Here is a 20320-nt window from a genome sequence, read left to right as displayed (position 1 = left end):
GGTGCTATCTAAAGAGTCAGAAGGCAGAGCACGCTGTCCACAACTAGAATGACTTGGGGAGAGAGCCCCTGCTATCACCACTACAGCAGCCAGGAATGACCTCCCACTGTGCTCTATCTTTTGATCACCTTCCGGATGGGCTGCAGTATGTGGAGAGTTGGCTTCTGATTGGCTGAGCTCATCTCACAAGCTTTGTCCCAGCTATACCTGGAAGAAGGATCTGTTCCTCTCCTCTTTCACAGTGGGAAGCAACCTGGCCATATTAATTTTCCAGCGTGGCAGTAACAAAGTACCACAGACTGGGTGGCCTGAATAACAGAAATGTATTTGCTCGCAGTTCTGGAGGCCAGAAGACCTACACCAGTGTGCCAACCGGGTTGGTTCCTTCTGGGGGCTGTGAGAGAAGCATCTCTGGCTTGTAGCTGGCCATATTCTCCCTGTATCTTCACGTCACCTTCCCTTTGTACGTGTCAGGGTCTAAACTTTCTCTTCCTACAAAGACACCAATCACATAGGGTTAGGGACCACCCTAGTGCTCTCATTTTAATTTACATCTTTAAAGACTATCTCCAAATATGATTACATTCTGAAGAACGAGGGGTTAGCACTTCATCATATGAATTTTGATAGTGGTGGTGGCCCATACTCCTGGTATTTCTTTTCCGTTGACCCAGTACAATGTGCAGGAGAGGAGACTCCCCTGGAATAAAGATTGGGATGCTCTTACAAAGAGGAGTTGATTCTGGGCAGGTAATTACGAAGTTAAGCAATTTTTTTTAATGATAAGAAAATGCTATGTACAGAAAACTTGAAAATCTAAAAAACCCAACCACATTCAATGTTGGCAAAGGTAGAAGAAAATGAGCATGTTCTCTGTGCTGGTGGAAATGCAGGCTTTTATCCACCTTCCCATCATTCTACTTTTATATACTGCAAAAATGGAGCCGTGCCACTTAAAGCTCTCTTCCAGAAGGAATTTGCCATTCATCCCCAAGGGGAGTGCAGTTAGATCATTTCCTGCTGTTACGCCTTCAGGATTCAGCTCTGCTTTGGAGCACCTTTTGGGCAGCCCCAATAACTGAGCATGGCAGGGGTACTAGGGCCTGGCCATTTCTGGCCAACACGGGCCTCCTGGAACAGGTAATCTTTGCTCTGGGAGCAGCTGTTCAGTTTGTCTGAGACTTGGTCAAATTCACATGGTGGTCTGAGCTCTGCCCACCCTCCCAGTCCTGCCTCCTCTTCCTGTCATCTCTCACAGACCTCATCCTGCCCCAAGCTTTCTGCACCCCTAATTTCATCTCTGTCTGCATCCCAGACGGTCCACTTCACATGCATATTTAGCAATAGTTTTGTTTTCTTGCTGTTCTTCTATGTCTTTGTTATTCCAGCCATGGGTTTGCAAACTGTTGTTTTTTTTTTTTCCATGCTGAAAACCCCATGGTTTTATTTTTATTTTGGGAGAGAAGGAGGGAGAGGGAGAGAAAAAGGGAGAGGGAGAGAAAAAGGGAGAGGGAGAGAAAGTGACTAGAAGAGAGGGGCAGAGAGAGAGCAAGCAAGAGAATCTTAAGGAGGCTCCATGCTCTGGACAGAGCCCCATGAATTGGGGCTCAATCCCACAACCCTGGGATCATGACCTGAGCCAAAATCATGAGTCAGACACTCAACTGACTGAGCCACCCAGGCACCCTGAAAACCTTGTGGTTTGAATGTAATATCATTTGTTTTCTCTTTTGCCATCTTACCCTTAGCAACAGCATGAAAATTTTATTGCATGCTTTTCTGAAATCAGTTGAATTATATTGTTGGTAATTTACTATCTTCAAGCCTAATTTTGAACTACTTAGTTCAGTGAGTCATTTAAGGTCTAGATGGAAACTAAGGGAGAGAGACAGAAACAGACAGACTGGGAGACAGAGAGATGTCTCCCTCTGGGTATTTGTACATTACAGCATACGACCGAGTGACTATTGGTGGCCATGGTCTGTGCTTTGAACTTAAGCGCTGAGGCAGGTCTGCAGTTAGAAAGAAGAATTGAGCAGATAAATCGAGAAAAACAGACTGGAATAGAGAAGACGTTTTCTGGTTTGCTATGAAATGGCCTGAGTCAGAAGGAAACCCTGGTCCCAGGTCTATTCCCTCTGGGTTTGGTGCAATTCCTTGGAGGCTTTCTAATGAATTCCCTTGATTTTGCATGTATTATATGTTTAAGTTGGGTTGCCATCATTTGCAACTCAGAAAAAGTTTTCACTATCACAGCACATAAGCACTTTGCATGACCATAGTAGGCGTTCAGAAGTTTTAACAAAATCTGTATCTTGTTATATTTTTTAAGTGAAGTTTTTTGTTTGTTTGTTCTATTTTACTGTTTGTTCCCAGTGATCCCAAAACCTCTTTTATTGTTTGAATTTATAGTCTCAAGCTGTATATAGATGGTAATGCTAAGCCCAGTCTTCTGCAACCTGTTGTCACTTCTAATATATTACTTAGAAAAAACAATAGCAGGGAGAGAGGGAGGGAGAGAGAAAGAGTGGGCAACCTTACTATTGGACTAAAGGAAAGACTTTCCTCTTCATTAAAGAATCAGATTTTAGGGGGTGCCTGGGTGGCTCAGTCGGTTAAGTGTCTCACTCTTGATCTCAGCTCAGGTTTTGATCTTAAGGTCGTGATTTCAAGCCTCATGTTGGGCTCCATGCTGGGTGTGGTGCCTACTTAAAAAAAATCGGATTTTAGATAAAGGATTTTTGTTTATATGAGGAGTCCAATTCCCAGTTCCTGTAGCAGGGCAAGGTTTTAGGCTTACAGTGGGCAGGGGAACTAGACAGAAACGCCTTCCTTGATTGAGCACTAAATCTGAACATACACTAGCAGAGAAATCGTCACCGGAGTTTGAATCACCTGAAGAGGAGGATGGGATCTTTTATTTAGATGAGACTCTTTAGATCACCAGGAACGTGGGTTTCCTCCATAGGTATCCCAAAATGGGCCATAATATTTCACAAAGAGTGCTGGAGTCAAAAATTCACACGGCTTAGAATTGATAGACATGGATGAGTCCCTTCTTACAATGATCTGATTATCCAAATCTACTGAGTAAACCTAGGCCCCTAAGGATGGACCTGCTTAGTTTGACCTCAGACACCATAAGAGCAACTTCCGTGCTAGGAAGGAATCCAGAGTGTTCTTCCTTCCCTAGCCCATATCATACTGGATTTTCTCCTCACTGAGAGACAAGATTGATTTTTGCCCTACTTTTTCCAGCTGTCTCTTACTCCTATGCTAACCTAGAGCCTTCACGTTGGTCCCCCAAGGGCAGGCCTCAGCCTGCATCTGGACTAAAGGATTGACTGGAAATCCATGCTCTGACCATATGTCTTGGAGTCACCTTCCAAGTTCTCTGGGATGATTCCTCTTCTTGGCAGCAATGTCTTATCTCTTTTAATCTTGTCGCTCTCTGGAACAGGGCACTGGGGTCCTGACACTTGTTCTCCTAATCATGTTGCTGCCATTTGGAAATGAGTGAGCTCTGCTTTTCTGTCTTTTTCAGCTGTTGGTATTAATGATTCCAGACATCTTCTCTGATCCTGGAATCTGTGGCTGGAAAATGTAAAACTACAGACACTACAAGCCAGTGGTGTTTTCCAAATGTGTGTGCAGACTATATTTCATCTATTAATTCATGGTGATGGTGCCCACAAGGGCCAGAAGGATCATCACATTATCTCCAAACCCTTTTAACAGCTGACAAAAACCAGATTCTACAAGTAACAGAAAGGGTAGAGTTTTTCATACATAGCCTATGCAGCTCATACTCAAGGGGCCATGAGATTTCTGATGGTGTTATCTCTCAGCTATTATACTGAAGCTACATGGTTAATCCTGTCACTTGGGCATCAATAGAAAAACGTACCCTGGACTCTTGAGTGTAATGTCTAAGACAAGATAGTTATAAGCAAATCTTACTAATTCTTGATTACCTGTTAATGGAAGAAAACGAGTACATAGGCTTATTTTGAAAAAAAAAAAAAAAAGTGAATAATGCATCATCCTGCACTGCCAATAGCTCACACAAACAATGGGAAACACTGGGCTTTGGTCTTTCCCCCCGGCTTTCGGTTCTAGTTCTGACCCTTCCTGATTGCTTCACTTACCTCCACTAAACCGGCAATAGTCATACCGATTTCATAAGGTTTTTTTCTGGAATTCAATGTGATAATACCTATAATTTTTAACATACTTATGTTTATAGATTACGTTATAAATCCAAATATCTATAAAGCATAATGTTTGGTGCCTCCTACAGGCTAATTTATTCATACAAACTTTTGGGCACCTTCTATAAATAGGTCTTAAGTGCTGGGGATAAGAGGACAGATAAGTCAAAGTTCTTACCTTCAAGAAGGATGCAGTCCCATTGAAGTGACAGGTCTATAAACAGACATTTTGAATGCAGTGTGATAAGGACAATTACACAGAGAGGCATACAGAAGTATAGAAACAGAGGAGAGACAAGTAATAAGCTGGAGCTGGAGGTGGGATAAGGGAAGGCTCTGGGAATAGATGCCTGAGCTAAGAATGAACCAGAAAACAATGAATAAAGACATGTAATGCATACATTTTCGAGATAACGTGACATTCAATATACGTGAGTTTTCTTTGCTTTTTCTTTTCTTTAATTCACATTGCATCACCAACATTTTTCATATTTTTGGTCAGTTATTGGTAATTCCAGGACTCAGTCTGTTGGTATTAGGGAAGGAGGAACCAAATTTATGGACCATCGTGGGTTTATAATTGCAAACTAAAATTCCGCAGGTTGGTCTTTAAAAGATTGACCACTAAAAGACTAAGAAGAAAAAATAAGACTAGAAAGACATTAAAACCGGGAAATATCAGGTGTTATAAAATTAGATGCTGAGAAGTATAAACTGGAGGGAAAATTAAGGCAGTAAATATTACTGGTGTGTCCACATGTTTTAAATCTTGCTTTCCTGAGGTGGGAGCTGCCTAGCAACAGAGCCTCCCTGAGGCCCCACTCGCCACAGCTGGTCAGCCTTCAGGGTCTGGAGTTGCTGAGATCAGGGGTTATAGCTTAGGAAGGCCCCAGTTAGAGAAGTTTAGGGGTCAGGATACTAAGTCTCTGAAAGTCCTGGGACAGCAGGACCCAGAGGACTCAAGGCAGAGCTCTGGGATTTAGTTAATAACATTCAGCTTTGTTGCCAGTTAAATAGATTTTTGTGAACTGGCTTTGGAGCTTTACCATCCTTTATATACTTTTACTCTTGGGTCAATTTATGTGAACTACCAATGAGGCACACAGAATGCAATCCAACCATAAGATAAACTTAACCACATCTTCTTCAGGTCATGAATTGAATCTGTGGAAATGTGGCATCTGTACCTAAAATGCATGAGAGCCTCTTAACGATTGTTTATTCACTTTTGTGCCTTGTTGCTAGACATTTCCTGAGTATAGCATCTTTCAAATCCTTTCAATGCCTTTTCAATTAACAATTTGGTTATATAACAAATCAAGAAGCGTTTCTATCTCGGGTACTTTGCAGAAGAGGTTTATCAAGTGAAGTTCTGAATTTCAAGACGCTCACGCTGTAATCTCTTTCCAAGAACAAACCAACACTTGGGCCAGGCCTTCAGGAAATCCAAACATCTGGATTAAAAAAAAAATGGCAGAACAGTCAATCATCCCATTTTGTCAATGTGATGCCAAAGACCTAGATTATTGGAAAGGTTTCCAGCCAGATGTTATACAGTCTGTGGACGTATCTAGAATCAGGACTACAAACACAGACCAAAGAATAAAATGCATCAACAGTTTTGCATTTCAGTCCACTGTGTGCATATTTGTTTCTTTAGTTGGTGCAAGGAGAAAAGAAGTTCAGACTTTGTGGAGATGGTGGAGGTTTTCTCCTGTAAGATAATCATTAGAGAATTAGAAAGGAATATTTAGATAGTGTGTTGGGAATACACTAGGTGCTAGCAGAAAGTTACACAGAATTTTGTCTGACTCTGCAGTATAGACTACTTATTTGGGATGGTGCAAACTGAGAAACAGTCGTTTTGGGTAAAACAAATGGAATTTTTTGTATTTTTCCCCTTATAAGAGCTCTTTTTTGAGTTTTAAAATAAACTTGTGTTACTTTCATAGTAAAGAAAAATAATTTTAAGTGCTCCTATTTATTGATCACTTTCTGAGTGGCTTGCTCTAGTCTAAAGAATTTTCCTGTACTAAATCCAATAAAGTAGGTGCTGTTGCTATCCTTCTTTTGAAGATTAGAAAATAAGCTTTGAGAAGTTCCACACTTGACTCAAGCCTTCCCAACCTGTAAGCAGCAGAGTTGGGTTTGAGGTCAGGCAGTTCGTCTCCAGAACCTGCCACCTGCCTTATTCCCTCAGCTGGGCTCTGTGTGGCAGCCCTACCCTGGGGACCTGCAGCAAATCCAAACAGGTCAACAAGGTCTTCAATAAAACAACCCTGGTGGGGCACCTGAGTGGCTCAGTAGGTCAGTAGGTTAAGTGTCCGACTTCAGTTCAGGTCATGATCTCACAGTCCATGAGTTTGAGCCCTGAGTCGGGCTCTGTACTGACAGCTCAGAGCCTGGAGCCTGCTTCCGATTCTGTGTCTCCCTCTCTCTCTGTCCCTCCCCTGCTCATGTTCTGTCTTTCTCTGTCTCAAAAATAAATAAAAACATCAAGAAAATTAAAAAAAAAAACCACACTGGTGACAGTAATAGCCACAATAATAATGATTAACAAATACTGAGGACCTAATATGTTGTCGTGATTTTATTTTTATTTCTACTTTTCAAAACTCTTGTTACGTTTATACATCGGGCGGATAAGGAGCCTTCAATGTGGAGAGACTGGGCAATGGCCAAGATCACCAGGCTCTTAAGTGGTGGAGCCAGCAGTGACCAGGTGGGTAAAATAAAGGGAAACAAATATGCTTTTCATTGTGTCAGACTGAAAATCACTAAAGTAATATTTCTCCTTCTAAAATTAAATAGAATATTCTATATTAACTTATCAAATTGCAAGACTACTTTATGCAGTTTGAATAAAAGTGAAGTGTCTCATTGGTGAGGAAAAATGGAATGTTTCAATGGGAAAAACACTGGATAAAGAATATATACAAAGGATGTATGAAAAGTAATAAGGAGGGATAGTCAATTATGGCAAATATTTCATTCCAATATAATATGGTAAAATTGATTCAAAGGAAATTGATAAGAATAAAATAAATTTAAATTTGAGACGTTAATCTTTAAACACTGTGGTTTTCAAAGTAATGCCAACTAAATCATTTGCTACTGATGTCAGAAAACTCAGGTATTTGGGGAAAATGTCATTTAAAAATTATGCTGCTACCACATACTGGTTATGAATTATTCAATACATGTGTGGGGGTGATATTGTTTACAGCACATTTCCTGCCAACTTCTGTTTTTCACTAAATTTTTTGTTAAACTTGAGGCAGCTTCATAATGTAATTGGTAATAGAAACAGATGGCACTTTTTCTGACCCTTTATTTTAGCTTCTAGGCATTTGCAATCAGTTATATGTAAGATATAGGGACAGACAACATGCATTAAAATTAGCCCCATCTTTTTTAGCTGCCAAAGAGTAGATTTGGTCATAAAATTTGGGAGTGAAGAACCTCAATCATCTAGTCTGAGTCTCAGATTTTATAGGTAAGAAAATGCTTGAGGTAAGATGACCAGCTCAAGGTCACATAGGACGTAAAAGGAATCAGATCTCAGCCACTTGACTTAGTGTCAGAGATTCTTTGCCCCCACTCTCTACGTTTTCCATTTGGAGAGATTAGAATATTTATATATTATGTACAGTTAGGAAACATTTTAAGCATCCTGAAAATAAACAAGATTAATATAACTCTGGAGTACTTTCTTACCCAGTTTATCAAAACTTAAAACATTGCCATCACCTTAGCCATGGATTCATTTGTAACTCTTTGACTTTTTAATTTTTTTAATGTTTATTTATTTTTGAGACAGAGAGAGACAGAGCACGAGCAGGGGAGGGGCAGAGAGAGAGGGAGACACAGAATCCGAAGCAGGCTCCAGGCTCTGAGCTGTCAGCATAGAGCCCAACTAGGGGTGTGAACCCACAAACCACGAGATCATGACCTGAGCCGAAGTTAGACGCTTAACCAACTGAGCCACCCAGTCGTCCCCTCATAGTCACACGAATACTCTCAATACCCTGAAAATAATAATAATAATAATATAATTAATAATAATAATGATAATAGTATTATCAATAAGAGTAATAAGTTCCATCATTGTTCTGCTTATTATATGACAGGTATTTATTTGTGTGCATTGTATTATTTTATATAAAATTGCATTTTGTTACTGCGCTAGAGTTCAACTCATTTTCTTCTAGACAAAATTATTTCTTTTTTGTTATTATTCTTTTCAACTGAAATAGGAGTGCATCATAGAGGCCTATTTTTTCCTGTTGGGCCACAAGGCCTCTGATAGCCTAAATAGTTTCTTTGTATGAAAAAAAGCCAGATACTTTGTTTTGGGGGAAGACATGGCCTCCTGTCAGCCCCACAACTTCAAGAACAGAACTGGTACCGGATTTCAGTCCTTACTTGTTTCTTTAATTGGGAATTCTTGTTTAGGGCCAACCATTGATTTACTGTGGCTGTTCTGATGGCCAGAAAGAGAGGACTCTCAAATCTTGGGAGTGAATCAGATCAAGACATGGCCAATCTAAAATGAGGAATATTGTGAGAACATTTGAATTTGGTTTTGGATGGGTTTATTGAACTTATGCTCGAATATCGGTTACACCCAATGATGTTCTGAAAATTCACATCAAAGAGAATAAGGAAATCATGCTGTGAATGAAGGCTGGGCTGAGGAGAAGCTGGGAGCTTTTCCAGGTTTTTCTCCCAGAAATCAAACCTTCCTTGGAACAGATCCTAAATTGAAATGATTGGATTTCAAAGCACATTCCTCTTGAGAATGAGATGGACTGAAAGCTAAAGCAACCAGGTGGAAGGAGTGTGATATGAAGTATAACCCAAAAGCCTTACCTGCCTCCAATTATTTCTACATCATCTCCCTCCCTGATCTGAATTTCTCCCACAGAGTAAAATAAAGATGGCGACTCTGTCATCCTCACTTACTGTATCCCCAGCTTTACGTTTCACCCATGTGTGCTTCTCACCTCTCCCCAAAACAGATAGAGATCTTTCACATTTCAGGTTCTTTGTTCATGCCACTTATTTCCTGGCCCGGAATTCCCTTGTCTTCCTCTACCTAGAAAGCTTCGACTACAGCCCAGTTTCAGGAAACACAACTCAGGAATAAGGTCGTTACAAATAAGTGCAAATCTGGAGAGATGAACAAAACTACCTATTTAGACTATTCAGATTTGGACAGGAGCTCAAAACTCTAAACTCAAAAAAGGTCTGGTACATCGTGTGTTCTCAAGAAATATTAGTGGAATGAGTGAAGTAGATAGATAATGTGCACGTGTAAGAGTCTTGATAATTTTTGTTGGACTATAATGTCTTCTTCGGCAAGCTTCGATCTACAGTCAGGTCCTATTATATAACTCCACCCATGAGCTTTTGAGATGCTGTGTGCAGCACTTTACCTGAAGCGAGACACATTGACCAGTGGAATCACAGATTATATATGTCACCAGGGGACTGGTGTGCCTGAGATGAGCCCTAGGCACTTATATACTTGACATATATTTCCTTACTCCTGTTGTGCTCATTTACTCCAGGGTCTTGCCCTCAGTCTTCTTTCTTGCTTTGGCATTCTAGCTCCTGACTGGAATTTGGAGCCTGCCTTGAGTCCTAGTACACTTAGCTAGAGCCTGGACCCACTTGGTTGTGTCTTGCTCTGGTCAGGGGGTGCAGATCATGGTCCTCTTCTATCTATCAATTAGCTAAAGTTTCTGCTTCCACAGACTAGCACTGGGAATTGAGATGCTCCTGCTCTCTGACAGGGAACATTCCTGTCCCGAACCACGGTTCAGTAGTCAAGGGCACAGACCCTGGAATCAGACGGACCTGCATGGGAATCTAGCTCCATTATATTTAAGTTTTGTCAAGGTTTTCAACATCTCATTTGTAAATTGGAGCTAACAATAAGTCTTCAAATTGTAAGGGTTAAATAATGTAGAAAGCACTCAATATGGTGTACACAGAGTGATTAATATCTCCTTGACTTCTAAGGTTAAGAACACTGGGCCAAAGCCAGCTGAACATTGGCTACTGGGATGGATATTGGCCTACTTGGATTCTGGTTATTGACCTTTAGAAGTCAGACCTACTGTGAAGTAAGCAATTCTCCTTGCAGTCTATCTTCTTTTTTTGTTTCTCTGTTACCTAGCCAGATTCTAACAAGGAAGGGATGGGAGGAGCACAGAAGCATCTATTTGTCTCATAATTTACCTTGGCCTTGGTAAGACAAAAAAGATTATTTTAGAACACAGTAATTAAGTAGGCAGAATACAACCTGCCAATAATATCAACAAAACAATTCATTAAGCATAGTTGGTGCTATTGGTTAATAAACTGACTTTAAACAAAAGTTTGCCATGGGCAAGCCAACATTTTGCATAATTCATCTAAAGATGAGGGAGAGGTGACTTTATTTTTTAAGAGTGTCTAGATATTACTCATTAATGAGCATGGAATAAATATTTTAGGAAATGAATCAGGATATTTCTCTAGAAACAGTTACCTTTAAAAATGATACTCAAATTCTGAGGAAATTGTACTTGTGTTCAACACATTTCATTGTCTTATTTCAGTGATGTGGTAAAACAACCACAGCTTTTGGAGTCAGAAAGATATGGTTTTCAATTCTTCTCCAATATAAACTAAATATCACTGAACCTTAGTTTTCTCTTAGGTGAAATAGCTTTAGTTTTCTCCATTTTTCAAGATGCCTGTACAGATTAAATATGATAATGTGTTCTAGTGATTTGTGTCACGCCAAGTCCAATTTCTACCCTTATCTTTGCCTTCCAAACCCATATGGAAGGCATATTTATATTAAATACACTTAGTGAAATCACATACCTCCTTATGTGAAAGCTATTCTGCATTTATCCCCTCATCCAAGAAACATTCATGTGCTGCAATATTCTAGGATAGGGCTTGCTGACTCTCTGATCCTTTTTACTTTGGGGCAGTGCAATTCAAGTTTGGGACGGTGAGCCAGGGGAGGATAAAGGCAGTAAAGTGATCGAATTCATTGACTTGAATAAATGGGAGGAGGGTCACTGAGCATGTATTATTATAAGCGAAGTTGGTACCATTCCACAAATAATTATTGGGTGCCTAGTACAAGTAAGCCACTGTTCTAAGTGCTGAGGATACCACAGTGAACAAAACAGGTCAAGTTCCTGGTCTCAAGGAGCTTAAGTGCTAGCGAGGGGATACAGAAAATAGGTAACTCAATAAAATGTACAGTGCTATTGACAGTGGTCCTGATGTTAACAAAAACAAGGCAGGGGCGCCTGGGTGGCTCAGTCGGTTGAGCATCCGATTTCGGCTCAGGTCATGATCTCACGGTCTGTGAGTTTGAGCCCCGCGTTGGGCTCTGTGCGGACAGCTCAGAGCCTGGAGCCTGTTTCCGATTCTGTGTCTCCCTATCTCTCTGCCCCTCCCCCGCTCATGCTCTGTCTCTCTCTGTCTCAAAAATAAACGTTAAAAAAAATTAAAAAAAAAGAAAAAGAAAAATAAGGCAGAATAAGAGGGACATGAAGGGCTGCAGTGGGTGTGGGGTTTCTATAGTATATAGGGTGGCCAGAGAAGGACTCTGATGAGATGATGTTTGGGCAGGAATGTGGAGGGAGTGAAAAAGAGTTTGGAGATACCTAGCCTAAGAGTGTCCCATGCAGAGAAATAATAAGTTGCAAAGTCTCTTGAGAAAGGAGGTGAAGAGGGACTAGTTAAGGAATATCAAGAAGGTGGGTGTGATGGGAGCAAGAATAAGCCCTTAAAAGGAGATCAGAGAAAGGAGGCATGAGTAAGCTGTTGTTCCCAGCAGGGCAGTTTGTAAATGTGTGGGCATATTTTCAATTGTCAGAATGAATGGGATGTGGTACTGTTATAGAATGGGTGGAGATCAGAGATGGTAGGTGTATTGCAATCGGTGGGATGGTCCTACACAGTGAAGAATTGTCCTACATCTTGTCCAACTTGCAAATATCTGAATGGGTGTTTCTATACTATAGGGCTGATGCATATCATTGTGCAGCTTGTGGACTGTGGGGTTTTTGGAAGCACCACTGACTTAGATCGGTTGGGTGTGGCACAGTCCCACAGGACTGTGTTGTGCAAGGTCTGTACAGCTGTAAGTGGCAGGCTTGCACACAGGTAAACAATTGTTTACAGTCTTCTGAGTCTGCCCCTAACCCCTTTTTACATACAAACAAAAAGTTTATATTTTGCATCCTTATATAATTCCTGAATTTCTTAGGAATGCAACTATGATGAAGGTAAAATAAACTTTTTCTTTTTTTCCAAAAAAAAAAAAAAAACCTTTACCAAGGGTTGTTCACTATTGTATCAGTCAGGTTTCAATCAGGAGAGTGAAATCATATGGTAATTTAAACAGGACAAAATTAACATAAAGTATTATTAACTATAACATGGAATTAGAATGAAGGATTGGTTAGTAAGAGCAGAATTCTAAGAAATATATGAATATAATTATCAACACTACCCCTAATTCAGAGAGAACATACAAGGAAGAACCACCCACTCTGGGGTGGGAGAATGCTAAGAGTCAGTAATTGTTGGAACAATACAATCGTGGCTCGTTGGATGGTAAGAAGTTGCTGTGGTTTTGCACTGGCAGAACTTGCTGGAAATCCCAACTTTGGAACTTGATACGAAAATCAGGTGCTGGGGAAAGCCTTTCAATAGGAATGTCTCTCTTAGACATTCTGCTATGAAGCTGAATAAGAGGTATGCCGGAGGAACTGTTGTCTGCTGGATGCTGCTGACTGCTGTTCATTGCAGGAGCGAGCAGAAGCCCTGGGGGAGGAAATCTATCATAGCATCCTCCAGAATCACTTTGTCTAAGAAGGGAGAATATGTAACCCAATCTTGTCTCCTCCCACCCTCCTATCTACTGCAAGTGTCTCCTATTGACCAAACCCAGTTGGAAACCAGGTGGCTAGTGAGTTTGGGTCATTCTGACCATAGGAGTCAGCTTCCTGAGACGGAGACCAGAGCAAAGAAAGACCTATCATGGATTTGAATTGGAAGCAAATGAACAATATAGAATTGGGTCAATTAATTCTTTAAAAAAAAGACAATTGCTTCAAAGCCCTCTGTTTGTTTTGTTATTGCATTTGAGATAATCCAACAATGAGGCTGATTTATTCTAGAAGACATTTTTGAGAGGTAGTCTCTCTGATCCCAAGAAGTCATAAAGAGGACACAATGGGCTGCCAGGTCAAAGGAACTCTGCCATGCTTCTTTCCTGGGCTGCCTCACACTTTCTGGCTCCCAGAGGCTGCGCTATCTGCCTCTCCCCTCATTACTCTGGAACTTGCATTGGGGTACCTTTAACCGGGACCTTTAATATCATGGAACTCTCCAGGTTTTAACATTCTTCCATCCACTTCATCAAAACTTTGCATTGTTCTCATGTAGAAATGCACTGATTTGAAGAAGACTCCCAACAAACCACTCATGTCTACGGGAAATGATCTTTCTTTCCTAAATGTCACAAATGTCTTTAAGTGTTTCAAGACTTATCACTTAAAAGTGGGATTAGAACTATTCTATATTCCAGCCAACTCCAGGGATGGAAGGGGACCAATGAGTGGTAACCACGCAGAGAATCACCTGTGCTTATACCAATCTGAAGCTCTCCAGGTGTGCAAAGATGGAAAAGGCTATCTTGAGAGACAGTGAGGTTCCCCCTCACCAGGAGTGTCTGATCATCAACTTTGGAGGGAGACTGTAGAGCAGATTTAAGTTTGGGGAGTGTGGTTGGCCCTATTATCTTTTTTCAGATCCCCACCAATGCCTGTCCTCCTGGGTCAATGGGGCCGAGAGCTGACAGTGGAATTCGCACTCATCACGGACCAACACTGCAGCTTTGCCACAGTGCCTCCCGCCATCTAACCCTGCCCATTCCCAACACCGTCATCTTCTGTCATATTCTCTGGGGTGTTGTATCAGTTTCCCATTGCTGTGGGAACAAATTACCACAAACTTAGTGGCTTGAAACAACACAATTTTGTTATGGAGCTCAGAAGTCTGAAATGCTCTGATTGTATTAAAATCAAGGCTCTGTTCTTTCTGGAGGCTCGGCTAGAGACTATTTCCTTATCTTTTCCAGCTCCTAGAGGCCACCTGCATTCCTTGGCTGGTAGCCCCTCCCTGGATCTTCAAAGCCAAATTCTCTTTTTCCTCTGACTCACACTCCTGTCTCCCTCTTATAAGGGTCCTTGTGATAAAACATTGGGTTTACCTGGATAAATCATGATAGTTTCCCCATCCCAAGATCCTTACCTTAATCATCTCTGCAAAGTTCCTTTCGCCACATGAGAGAGCATATTCTTAGAGTATTGTGATTAGGACATGGACATCTTTGGGGGACCATTGACTTGCCTACCACAGAAATTGACACTTGAAATTCATACCCAGGTCAAGGAGAGGAGTAGGGGTGGGCGTGAGAACATTGAGATGTAGCCACATGTCCACCGAACAGTGAACTGTTCAGACATGCTATCATTTCAGACCACCCCCGACCCATAGCCATGATACATCCTAACGAAGCGAACATGTTGGTAGTCACGAGTGCCGCTCATGAAATAACTTTTAGTCCTCCTTTGGGGCCCATGGAAGGGTTGTATCTCTCTGCCCCCTTAGATTTTGATGTGACCACATGACTTGCTATGACCAATGAAATGATAATGGAATAACGAATGTCACTTTCAGGCCAAAGTTTAAAGGCTGGTGTGTGATTTGCCACATCCTCATTTCTCTGCCAGAGCAAACATGGCTGCGCGCAGATGAAATCTTCCTCGGTCTGGGTTCCTGACAGAGAATTAATAGAGTGGAGCCCTCCAGCTGATCCCCTAATGGACATACAGCCTGAGTGAGAAATGAACTTTTGAGCTACTCAGATTTGGGGGTGATTTTTACTGCAGCATAACCTAGCTTGCCCTGACAAAGGTATTCTTCATAACAAACCAAGTTAGGGCTTACTCCCTGTCCTGAGTCTCCTAACCAGGGTGCTGGAGGACCCTGAGGACCTGAGGACCCTGAGGACCTCCCTGTTCATCAAGGAAATCTGCTGCATGCTAAGACAGCCTAGTAACTTAAATCCCAGATTTAACCACAGACAACCTGGATTCCCTTCACCTTCCCAAAATGTATATACTGATGGCCAGAGTGTTCATATCAGCTTAGATTGAGAGAAATACACTCATAATTGTACCTTAAAAAATTTTTTTTTACATTTATTTATTTTTGAGAGACAGATACAGAGCACAAGTGGGAGAGGGGAAGAGAGAGAAGGAGACACAGAATCCAAAGCAGGCTCCAGGCTCAGAGGCGTCAGCACAGAGCCCGACATGGGGCTTGAACTCACGAACTGTGAGATCATGACCTGAGCCGAAGTCGGACTCCCAACCGACTGAGCCACCCAGGCGCCCCTAATTGTACCTTAAAGACTGCGTGTTGGTCTACCTCAGGAGCCGCTGTGGATTTCACATACAAAAGAAATTTCATTGATTTTCTCTGGCTGGAATATCCCTTCTACTTCTTTCTGTACCTCCTGGTACCACCGTTACTCTGGCAGTTGGTGGAATTTCAGCTCACTCTAAAGACTGTTGTGATCCCTTTCTCCTGACCTATGGATATCTCATACCCGGGCTGAGCATGGATGAGATGTACCTGTGGGAGGTGACTCTATATCGGCCTTCTTCATGTATGTCCACACTGTGGTTCGCCAGGTCTGGCCTCTCTGTTGAAATTCCACCAAGCGCACCAGAACCCAATAATTACAGCCAGTTTCCCTGAGATAGCCTGAATATGTTTGAAAGAGTGCCTTTGTCCCATTCACGCATCAGCGGGAAAGGGTAGAACCGCAGACTATCCACGAGAATGCATCCCTGCCTTGCGAGTGCACCAGCCCAGGCAAACTCAGACCCAGCCCTGCTGGGGGCTTCTCATGTGGCAAGGTCAGCTCCATTCACAGACCTTTAAATAAACTCAGCCTGTCCATGCAATGTACTGCTGAGGATGTATAAAAACCCTTCTATGCAATTTCCCCAAACACCTTCCTGCTTACCTCACTCTTCTTTCCAGGCCCTGTTTCCTGCCTCAGGACCTCCTTATCTTGGAGACCTGTTTACGTGCAGCTCTCCTATTTTAACCTGAGCTGTTTGCTTTAGGATAGAGCTTGTACTACTCCTCTGGCTCACGTGCCTGCAGCAGCTTTAGGTGAGAGGGGCTTCTGCCTCCAACCCTCACCCTGAAGACCCATCCCTGCAGAGATCAGCTTGCGTGACCTCTCTGCCAGCGTGTGGGCACCAAGCTAGCGCCAGTCCCTGAACTCAAACACTCTCCTCTGTAGTGTCAGAGTTGATTAGTGCTCACAATAGGATGAGATTGGATTTCCCAAATTTTTAGGGTGGCTTGATATGAAGTCCAGAGGTCAAACATGTGCTAAGGCTTATACTCAAAACTATTAGCTCTTAGATGCACTCTCTTGAAGGAAAAGAAGTCAGAAGGGCCCCGAACGGGGATTGGGAGACTAATACCTTTGGAGAACATGTAGGTCATGATGTTCATGTTATAAATCATACCGGGGCAGTCGGTATTCTTACAAACTAGTGGCTAAGAAATTGCCCTGCTTTTCAGTGACTTTCCAGTGCCTTCCTGCAGGCAAGCACTGGAGGCAATCACAAGCAGGTGTGATCCACCAAGCACAACTACGTGTTCCTTGTTTATTGTAAAGCTTTGGTGCAAGGAGAGGAGGACAAGAAAGCAGGGGTAAAGAGGGCAGCTTTCATATCGTCCAGCTGCCACCACCAACTGGACATAATGACAATTAGGACACTCAGGAAATTGAACCAGGAAAGTTCATCCTCTGATGGTGAATTTTAAGGTGATTTCCAGTCATCTAACAGGATAAAAGGAAGTCAACTTGAAACTATGGTCAGGTAGGAATATTGGCATGAAGTTTTCTAGAGCAACTTATTTAACTGGGAGATTGCCTGAGAACCTTTTAAGAAATACCAGGATGTCTTGAAGAATTATTTCATTTCCCCCAATGTGTGTTTTCTGTGAAATTTAGTCTGCCGAACCTTTGAAACAGAAATGAAAAGAATGAGAAATGTATTTTTTCTTCACTTTCAGTATTTACTGTGACATAAAAAATTCAGATTTAATAAATTGCCACCCCTCCTCCCCCAGTACACTTACTCCTATTTTATCTTGGGATTGGCGTGGACTCTGATAAGCTGCTTCTCTCCCTGAATTTTATATGTGTTGGTCCAGAAAAATTTTTTGATTATTGTTAGATTGACTGAAGGCATATGAAACGTTTCCATTTTAAACACGAGAGAGATTGGTGGCTCAGTCGGTTGAGCCTCGGACTTCAACTCAGGTCATGATCTCGTGGCTCATGGGTTCGAGCCCCGTGTTGGGCTCTGTGCTGACAGCTCAGAACCTGGAGCCTGTTTCAGATTCTGTGTCTCCCTCTCTCTCTGCCCCTCCCCTGCTCACACTCTGTCTCTCTCACTCTCAAAAATAAATAAAAATTAAACAAAAACGAAACATGAGAGAGAAAAAGGTTGTGAGTCGATAGCAGAAAGCACTCTTCCTGACGGCACGAGTGGTGGTGTATTCTGTTTTAATTTAAAATAAAAAATTGAAAAAGCTTTAATTCCAGTTTATGTGTCTTGTCTTTACCATGTGGTGTGTAACAGTACAAATAGCGATGAAATGCTTTATTCTTTATGAAATGGCTGGCTAAATTAAACTCTTTATATTTGTAAGTAACTCATTTGTGTGTATGTGTTTACAGAATTCAGTGACTTTGTATCATGTGACCACAATGACATCGTTTCCCCTTCCCCCCACCACATTACTCAACAGGATGGATTTTCTATAGATAACAGCTTCAGTTTTTTGTTTTTGTTTTTTTAATTTGAGAGAGAGAGAGAGAGCTAGTGAGCAAGTCGGGGAGAGGGGGCAGAGGAAGGGAGAGAGAGAATGCCAAGAAGGCTCCCTGCTCAGCATGGATCCCAACGTGGGACTCAACGACTGAGCCACCCAGGCGCTCTGACAACAGCCTCAGTTCTAATGGAAAGAAGTTATTCATTGGACAAACTACGGCATGGTAGAATTGCTAAATCAGTAACAAGGATTTGTAAAGAGCCCTAACAAACTCAAAAATCAGGAATTCGGGTTCTAGACCCAGCTCTGACATTAACTGCTGCTAACCCTTTACCAGTCACTGAGACCTTTGAGCTTCAGTTTCTTGTCTGTGACGTGGATGCGAGGGCATTTCTCAAATGTACTTTGTCCTGTCTGAGTTTTCTGGGCGTGCTCTTCCATTCACATAGAATGGCCTTGCTGCCTTCCAGCCTACTTCTGCCCAGCAAGCATATTTGCAGCATCAAGGCCCCTGCGAAGCAGCCCTTCTCGCCTCCAGCCGCCCAAGTAAACCTGAGTGTGCCTTCCTCAGAGACACTAAGGGACTTTGCATATTCTCTGACAGGGGAGGTCTCCGGACATCCTGGGATTTCTTTGCATGGGAGTCTCCTTGTCTTAGCTTCAGGCTCCTGGAGGTTGTGCACTGACTCCTTTCTCTCGGAAATGCCCCGCAAGGTGCGCTTGACAAATGTGTGGGGGTTGAATTGGTGTGCACACCCTGCCTGTCCTAGGGCTGCTGTTGGTTGTTTTGAAAACCACAAGAAGAGGGAGAGTTAGATATTAACAGAAATAATAGTGATCCTTTGAAAATATCTTTGTTGCTTCTGGATTTCTTTCTGCTTGCACAGCTGTATGGATGGGTCATGGCAAATCTCACCATCTCTAAGTTTTAGATATAAGAATCTGGTAGAGTCATGTAGCTTTTTCTTTCAGGTTAAATAAGCCCCAATTCCTGTAGTCATGATTTATTGGCCCCATTTTCCAACTCTTTAATCATTTTCATTGCTTTTCTCTGGAACTACTCCAAGTTCTCCAAATACTCATGTTTCAGGCTCCAAACTAGACATAGTATTGAGATACTGAGTGAAAGAATTATCTGTGTGTTCCTACATTTAATATTCTTGTTTATACATAGATTTTTTTCCCCCACCCCGATCAGTCTACAAATATTAACTAGGCATTTATGCTACACCTGGCACCGTGCTTCAGAGTTTTGGGCAATTTCAAACAAGGTGATTCCTCTCTGTGAGACAGGCTTTCCTTGGTGGTAATACATGAAAACATTATATTAATAAGCATCTGTATGGTATTAATTTATGTAAAAGTAGAGTGGCTTTCCATGTCAATAAACATACTCTCTCTTATCTGGTTTGTTTACATGAAATTAATTAAATAGCTCATCTGCTCCACGAATATAACAAGTTCACTTCTCATCCCACATTACACTGTAAATTAAAGAAGCAGAAAATGATCTAATGTGGCTTTTTTTGCATTATATACTTTTATCCTGTTCAAATTTTATTCTAACTTGTAGATTTTATTCTAGTTCAGCTGACCATTAAGGTTTTCTCTCTATTGTCATTAGAGATTTCAGTTAATCCTAAAATATTAAATATTCAACTACCTAAACACAGTAAAATTATATCACTACTGTATACTGCTTTATCTTTGAAGGCGTTTTTTCACGTCTCTTATTTTGCCCTATTAAGAACCTTATTAATAAAAGTAGAAACTATGACCATCATTGTCCATTTGGTTACTATGAGACACATCAGAGTCAAGCAAGGTTTGGCCAACATCATACAAGTTAATGCAGAGTTAAGGGTTCTGACTTATATATAGGTTTTCCATCAGAATTTCTCAAAGCTTGAGAAAAAAATTGAACCATTACTATTACCTGAGACCCTTTTCTAGGAAAGCCAAGATAAGGTTATAGAGGTTGTAATATATAATAAATTCTATGTTAATGAAAATAGAAAATTTGTGATGCACAATTAGCCCTATGTAATATGATATAATTATATTGATATTATATATCAATATATATATATAATGATATATATATCATTATAATGATATATCAATAATATAATTAAAGTGTTAACAACAACATTTAG

The sequence above is a fragment of the Panthera onca genome, chromosome A3 (assembly GCF_046562875.1).
Source record: "Panthera onca isolate mPanOnc1 chromosome A3, mPanOnc1 haplotype 2, whole genome shotgun sequence".
Lineage (NCBI taxonomy): Eukaryota > Metazoa > Chordata > Mammalia > Carnivora > Felidae > Panthera > Panthera onca.
This window is presented reverse-complemented; position numbering follows the sequence as displayed.